This window comes from Vicugna pacos, chromosome X, assembly GCF_048564905.1.
Source record: "Vicugna pacos chromosome X, VicPac4, whole genome shotgun sequence".
NCBI lineage: Eukaryota > Metazoa > Chordata > Mammalia > Artiodactyla > Camelidae > Vicugna > Vicugna pacos.
Window position 1 is genome coordinate 52,948,937 of NC_133023.1, and position 8,420 is coordinate 52,957,356.

Genomic DNA, 8,420 nt, shown 5'->3' on the forward strand with positions numbered 1-8,420 from the left:
CTGGAAGTGAGCCTGGATGGGTCATTTCTTCCCATTTCACAGAAGAGGAAACTGTGGCTCAGAGAGGGGAAGTGGCTGCATCACAGGGTACAAAGCTAGGAAGTGTTCTGTCTGCTTCCTGACGTGGTGTCTGCTCACCAGCCGTCTTTGGCCTCATCTCAGACTTGAGACCAGTATACCTTCAAGGATATGCTAGCACGTCAGAAACAAACTTGTTCAACAAGTTTGTGGTGATAACGACAAATTAGTTGAAATTATAAATTGGTTGAAAAGAAGTATTTCTAGTCAATGGTTTTCTATGTAATAGTAATTTCCAGGCACTATGGGGAAGTTTTTTGGAGCCCTTAAGCATGTTTGCTTGTTTTCTGGATTTTTCCATTTGTATGCTGGGGGAAGAATACTTTGGGAATTCTTTTGCAACTCGCTCTTCCTGCTTGGGTTGTTCAGCAATGTTTCCCTGAACTTTGAAATCTTACTGCTGGTTCTAAGCAAATTGCCCCTCAAAGCAAACAAGTTGAAACTGAAATGTTTCCATCTGTCAGTTCCAACTTCCCTAAGTTTGTGCAACCTAGGATGAATATATCACCTTTAAATGAAATATAGGGGGAGGGTATAGCTGAGTGGTAGACTGTGTCCTTAGCATGCACAAGGTCCTGGGTTCAATCCCCAGTAATTATATTTAAAATAAATAAGTAAATAAATAGACCTAATTACCTCCCCCCAAAAACAACAGCAACAAAAAATAAAACAAAACTTTCTAAAAATGTAATATAATCTGCTTTTCAAGTGATTTGGCTTTAAATTTTTCAAATAAGCATTTTGGCCAGTGATGCCAACTTTCTCTGTAGCCCATGTTCTCACCAATTTCAACATCCACCCCTTTTCAGTGTAAGCAACTTTTGCTTAGCATCTTTGACTGTGCCGTGGTAATCATTTGCTCCCATTGGGAAATGCTGCTCGCTGTCAGAATTGAAGTGCTATGTGGTTTCTGGGACAGGGAAGGGCTTAGCCTGAGCTTTGTTTGGGTAATGGTGCTTGAAAGTATTGGCAAGGAAAATGCCAGTGGGCATAATGTCCACACACGGCACACTAGGTGAGATGTGAGATGAAGGAGACATATCTGAAGCCATTGGAAGGAATCAGGGCAAATGGTTCATTGCAGCCCATGTACTGCTGCCTCAGTGTTGGTCTATGTTGTCCAAGCCCCTTGGTGTTTCCAACATGAGCCCTCCCTCAAAAATTGGTTTGGGCCTCTCTCCTGGGTGGCGGCAGTCTGGATCGCAGGCCCAGAGTATTTGCTTCTCTGACTCTGCATGCATTGATCTTTCCACCAAAATGAGATAATGCCCCTAGTACGGCTGACCAGAAAGAATAGTTTAAATAAATCAGAGATAAAACCCTACAAACAAAACCCAAACTCCTCCCTCTGTATGAACCATGCACTAAAAATGCTTTCAGTTATTGAAAAATTTGCCAAAACATCTCACAGTAAATCAAAATGACCAGTACCTGGAAAACCAGTGACTAGGAGTATGGGTTTTTCTCTAGTTTATCATTTAGAACCAACTTTTTCTTTTTCATCATTTCACTTGGAGCCATATCAGATACGCTGGAACAAAAGTCCTCATCTCCTCCTTCCTGGAGGTACCTAGAGCACCGCGGGGTCCGTGGATGAATTGAATTCAGCTGGGTCTCCTGCCACCTTTGTCCACACACATGCACCACAATGTCCATATTGAACCAGATCCTCTGGCTTCAGAATTCCAAGAGGGTTATGTAGACTAGTTGAGGTCAAGTCAACCCTGTAGTCATTATGGACTCAAAGTAGGTTTCTTCCTCTTTTAAAGATTGTTCTGTATTTTCCAAATTTCCTACAATGACCGTGTGTGACTTTTGTAATTAGCAAACAACAATCTTACAATAAAAAAGTGGAATTTTTACAAAAGGACATACTCTAATGCAGAACCAAACTTAAATACCCGATACAGTGATAGGCACCATGGAGTTGGGACTGTGGGTCCCTGTCCTGGGCTGTCTAGTCCAACTGGGGGCTTACTCTCCCAGCTAAGAAAATGAGCTCCTCCCATCCCTCCCCTTTCCACACTGGCTACATCTGCCAAGACAGCCCAGGATGGAGGTGTGGGACTGGGATCTCCATCAACAGAGCAGTAAAGGGATTCATCTAAGGGGACACAGTAAACTGAGACTAGGTTGGCATAAAGAGCAAAATTTCAGACAGCAGGAATAATTATTCAGCACATGTTTTCTGACCGCCAACTCTGTGTCAGCCATAGGGAGTGCTCAAGAAGGCAGAATTCTACCCTTCAAAGGCAGTGTGATGTATGGCTCCACCATTTAGTGGCCCTGCAACTTTAAATGTCAACCCCTAGGCTCCTAGAGACTCAGCCTCGTCATCTGTGAGATGTAGACATTGATGATCACACTATCACCATAAGGATGTAGCCAGGGCTTCCTAAGTGTTAGATATGTATGTGCATTTGATCTACATGATCTCGCCACATCTTCAGAGCAATCCTACAAGACAGGTACTCCTTCCCCCATTTGACATGTGGGAAAAGCTGAGGCTCAGAGGCATTAAGTGCTGGGCCCAGCAACACATAGCAAGCAAACAGCGAGATCAGAATTTGAAACCGAGTAGGCTGACTCTAGAGTCTTTGCTCTTTATCACTGTTTTACTGTCTCCCGTCACTGGAGTGGGGTTGTGAGTCAGTGGGGCATCTGTACATCAAATGGCTAGCTTGGTACCCAGTAGGTGTTCAGCATGAGTTGGTCCACTTCCCTTGAAGATCTCCCAGTCCAAGGTGGAGAGCAGTGGGGAAAAGGGCAGAGTTGTGTCCCACCCAAGAAAGTATTTCCACCCCCAAAGACTCATCTCTTCTGCTGCCGGCTTCTCTGACCTTCAGCCAGATCTAGAGCCCCTCCTTCTCCCTATCTCTCCCCCAGTCCAGGGCAGACCTCTTCTGCCCCCACCCACGTTCTGTCTGGGCCAATCTGTCTCCCCGACCCCAGCAAAACATTAAAAATTGAAAGCTCCTTTGAAGAGAAAACAGTTTAATAAAAGCTCCATCCATTTTTCATGAGAGGATCAGGAGAAGGATGGTGAAGACAGGAGAGGCAGGATGGGAGAGATGGGGTGGGGGTGCGGGCAGTGAGGGGTTTAGGGAATCCTTTGTGAGGGCTCAGCAGAGCAGGGGCCAGAAAGTGCTGCCTACCCTTTACCCACAGCTCTGCCGGCCCCACGCCCTCTTCTTTTCTCACTTCCTCTTAACAGGAGCCATGCCGGACCTGGCTATCCTGGGAAATATGGCTTCCTCCTTGAGGGAACCTCCTGCCTTCTCTTTGGCAAAGGTTTTGGAGGCTCTCAGGAGGGGAGCACAAGATGACCTCTGACCTGGGGGTGTCCTCCTCCACAACTGAACAGCTTCCCAGGTTGGGCCAGTTGAGGCCTGTCACTTGAGCCCTGGCCACATGTGTGGTTCCCAGAGGACATGGTTGGGCAGAGCCAGGTTAGGCCAGAACACCAGCTGGGCCCTGGGCAGGGAGCTGAGTTTGGGGAAGAAGTCCCAACTGAGAGATAAAGGCATGGGAGGCTGAGGGGAGTTAGGTCCAAACCCTGGCTTGTTTTCTCTGGATCCTAGAACTTTTCCAACCACAAAAGACACAGTTATATCTGCCATCCTGCCCAGCCTCTGTTCTTCTCTCTCTCACATCAACAAAGACGGGTCCACCCAGCGAAGAAACCTCGCAGCTTGGCCCTGGCAGGAGAGGTGTGTACCTGGGTCTAGTTGAATGTGTGTCTATATCTGACCCAAGTCTGTGTGTGTGCCTGAGGAGTGACACATTCCAGGATGTGTGTCCAGCGGCATCGATTTGAATGTGCACAACCTGGGGAGTGTTTATGCCTGTGTGTGAGCAAGGATGTGGGCTGGTGTCCATGTGTGAGGACTTGTGCCTACTGATCCCTGCTGCAGAGCAGAAACTCGTCCTCCCTGAGCACCTGCAGGGGGTGGATGGGCAGGTATGGTGGGTGAGAAGGGGATAGGAAGAATGGGAAGGAGGGAGGGCCCCAGAGAATTAAGCAGGCCAGGGGCCCTGGAGACAGGTGGGTCAGACATGTCAGCCCCAGCCACAAAGCTGTGCCCTGTAGGCCCTGGGGGCTGAAAAGGGCTTGCTTTATTAGTGCCCCAATCAGGAAAGCAGTGTGGTGGGCACATTTGTACAGGAGCAGGGACTTCTGCTTTGTTGACAGGGTAAAGGAGGGCTTCAGAGGACATTCCTGGAGTGATGATCAGAAAGAATGAGGGACTTACTGATGATGCCTCTGTGGGTTTTTCCATCAAAACCCCAGGCCAATTTTCGCAAAGTTTCATCCTCACCCCTCTCCAGCTTAGGGGGAGTCAGATCCCTGGGGTCTGGCCTGCAGGCAGCCAGGGTGGGGAGTGGGGTCCTGGCTGCAGGAGAAGATGTAGGACCAGTGTGGAGTGTCCTGGCTGGGCCTTCCCCTGGGTTTGTTCCAGACATGTGTCCACCTAGCCATTTGTCCGTCCGTCCCACATACATTTACTGTGCCCTGACTCTCATGCCAGGTATTTTATTAGGACATGGAACAGGCAGACATGTCCCTGCTCTCCTAGGCTACTGAACTTCACGCATTCTTGGCTGTTCTCCATGACTTCATTTATCCTTCGTCCTCCATGGCCCCATTGGGCTGGCGCTGATCCTGTTGCTGCCAGTTGACCCAGGTAGCTTGACCAGCCAGGAAGCCAGGTGACACAGATCCAACTTCCATTCATTGTGTGACCTTGGCCAAGTCACTCTCCCTGCCAGATCCTCTGTTTTCCCATTTGCACTGGGACTGGTGGCCCTAAGATGAGCTCAGAGTGCCTTTCCGGCTTCTGTGACTGTTGCTTGCTGCCTTTGGACACACACTAAGATCTAGGACAGACAACTCCTGGGGACTTTTTCTCTTGGTGAATAGTTCTGGATAACCTTTGTCAAATTACGGCATCTCTTTAAGTTCAGTTCCCTCAACTGTAAAACAAGCATAAGGAAACAATGTTGCCCAAAAGATCTTTAGGGGCATTAACTGTGGCTGCTCACATGTGCAAAAGTCCTGGCACAGAGCCTGTGGGCCCGGAGCAGCAGTAGACCATCCAGTGGCATCCCCGACAGTGTCCCCAGTCTCCAGCCAGGTTTAGCTTCCCCTGCACATTGAGGCAGAGGTGGGATTTTAGGTGGTGGCTATGGGAATTGGCAGTCGAACATGCTGATCTGGGACTTGGAAGTCTGGCAAAGGAGTCAGGGAGAGAGATTGCATCAGGTACAAGTTCCACTTGTCCTGGTCACCTGAGCCCACTGTGCCCAGAGGCCCCAGGGCAGAACAAAGGGGTGGTTATAGCACCCCACATCATTGCCTGCCCCCTTCCCCCATCATCCCTCAAAGATAAATGCCAGAGCTGGGGAACAGCTGGCTGGCATTGCCCTTGGTGGTTAACGGCTGGCAGGGCAAGGAAAGGAAGGGATATATCAGGAAGCCAATGGCCACGAGCTTGAGCCCCGTTTCCCTCCGTCCCCTTTCCCCCTTCCCCTTCTCAACTGCCCTCCTCCCCTCCCCACCCCCACCCTCCTCAGATGAAGGCGTGACCCTCCTCCTCTTGAGTCTAACCAGCCCCTTCCCTGGGGACAGGGACCACACTCCACTAATTCTCCCCCCTCTGCTGGCTCCCTGCCCTCAGCCTGCAAAGACATCCCAGTTTTCCCCATCCGAAAAAAATCCTCTCCTCAAGGCTCCTCAAGCTCCCGACCTCCTGTTCACCTCCCCCTCTCACCACCAAGCATCTAGCTCCCTGTCCTCTGGCCTGGCCTGCCCTCCACTCCCCTCTCACTGAGGAAGCCAGCCATGTCTGTATGACTAAAGTCATCTTCTCTGAGCTTGGTCCTGGACCCCAGCCACTTGCTGGTTTTGACATGGTCGTCCGGTCCCTCCTTACTGGGCTTCTGCAGAAATCCAGGGGCCTTCTGGGCCCTCATTTCTCCCTGCGATGCCTTCCCAGGCTTTTCCACAGTTTCCCTGGAAGTCCTCCTCTTCTCCTTCCAGGATCTCACCTTGACAAACTCATCTATGCCTGTGGCCTCAGCTGTCCATCCGGGTGAAGGAGAAGTGGGCCTGTGAGGCTGGACCAGGAAGAGGTGGGCTCCTTCTTCAGTCAGGAGAGAGGTGGGAGACAGAGGAGGCTCACCCAGACCTCCCCCAGGCCAGAGGCCGTGGCTTCACTCAGCTGCTGTGTCTGGAAAGTCTGAGTTTCCAGTGTCCCTCCTCCTCTCTCTCTTCCCTGCCCCAACCACCTTCCTTCTCCCTCTTTTTTTTACCCACCCCCTTACATCTGAGTGATTACTCTATTCTAAGGGCTCTGTCATGCCTGGGGGCTCAGCAAGGAGAAGGCTGGTGGGACTGGAGGGGAACGAGCGAGGGGGCAGGGACAAGGGCTGAGTGGGAGAGGCAGGCAAGGGCCAAGATAGGCAGGGCCCTGCAGGCCAGAGGGTGGGGGACTTGGGGTTTTCTCCTAAGCCAGAAGAGAGGCCAGTGGGAAAGCAAGAGAGTAACCTGATCTGATTGGCATCTTTCAAAGACTCCCTCTGGTTTCTCTGCATTAAGAATAGACGGTGGGGGTGAAGGGAGGTCCATGGAGGTGAGCAAGGATTGTGGCTTGAGCCAGGTTGATGGAAGCGGGGGTGCTGAGGAGTGGATGGATTAGAATATATGGGGGAATAGAGTGGCTGGACTTGTAGACAGATTGGATGTAGGAGGTGCGAAACAGAAGAGATTCAAAGGTAACTCCCAGGACTGGGGCTAAAGCAACTGGCTGGATGGCGATATCATTTACTGAGCTGGGATGCAGTTGGGGAAAAAAGGTTTGTGGGTGGACTCAAGATCTCTGCTCTGGCCACGTTAACTTGAAGATCCTGTTAGACATCTAAGCAAGGAAGGCAGCTGTCTGGAGCTCAGTAGAACAGTCAGGGCAAGAGATATAAATGTGGAGGGGATCAAGGGTTTTACCTTGGGCCTTTGCACTTGCTCTTCCCTCTGCCAGACTCTGTTCTCATTTTGGTCTCAGCTCAAAAGTCACTAAAGTCTAAAGTCACCTCCTGCTTATCCCACAGCCCTGTTTTATTTCCTTTCGAGCATACATCGCTAGCTGATGTTATCTTGCTCATTTACGTCTTCACACACTTCTGCCGTGCTAGACTGTAAGTTCCGTGAAGGCAGGGGTTGTCATCTGGTTCTGTTCATTGCTGTATCCCTGTGGCCTAAAGCGGTGCCTGGCACATAGCAGATGCTCACTAAATATTTGTGGACTGCAGGAATAAGCACTTCACAGGGCATCAGCTCCCTTCCTCTTAAGGACAATCCCATGAGAGTGGTAGTCATAACTCCTGGTTTTCAGAGGAGGAAACTGAGGCTTGGGAAGCTTGCCAAAAGTCCAGGTACACACCCTAGGAGGTGGTGTAACTGGAACTCAATCCCACATCTGTTTGGCTCCAAAGGCCGTGCTGTTAACCACTCCCTCATCCCAGAAAGTGCCTTTGAAAACTTGGTTTGGAGTCCACCTCTGCCACATCTTTGCTCTGAAGTCTTGGGCAAGGTCTTAAGCAATTCTGATCCTCAATTCTCTCTTCTCTAACCTGGGCATGATAATCATGCATTATAGGATTGTTCTGGGGGTGCCATGTGGGAATTGTGCTCAAGAGCTTTGTCCACTCTATGAGCATGTATATATATATATACATAAAGATATATGTATATATATATATCAGGGACTAATAACCTCCTTGGGCTTCAGTTGCATGATCTGAGTAATGAGTGAGAGTTCAGGAAAGCAGAGAGCGTAGAGGGGATTAGATGATCTCTGATCATCTTTCTAGAGATGATCATTCCAAGAATCCTTGGTCTCCAACGTTTGTAGAACTGGATTGAGTTTAAATGTTCCAACCATGAGCATTGTGAACAGAGGGTCCTCTACTTGGGCCATTGAAGCTTCAGTCCTGTGGATGTGGGAGGCCTCTTTGAAGTTTGAAGGAGGTAAATTGAGGACAAATCAAAGGAAGTCCTTCCTCACCCCAACTTAATGAGCTTATGGCTTCCATTACAACAGGAGTGGTCCAGGCAGGAAACAGGAATGGCTTTGGATGGAATGATAAATGCCAGAGACACGGATGGCTCTGAGCAGGAGCTGGCAGTGCTGACCTCTAAGGTCAATGGGAGGGAAGTGGCCCCTTAGGGCCCAATCAGAGACCAGCCCAAGGCTTCCAGAGCAGTGGTTCTGGGTGGTGAGAATTGGGGGTGGGGAGGTCATAGAGACCATCTACCTGTATTCCTTCCCTTCAACTCCCTTAGTTTA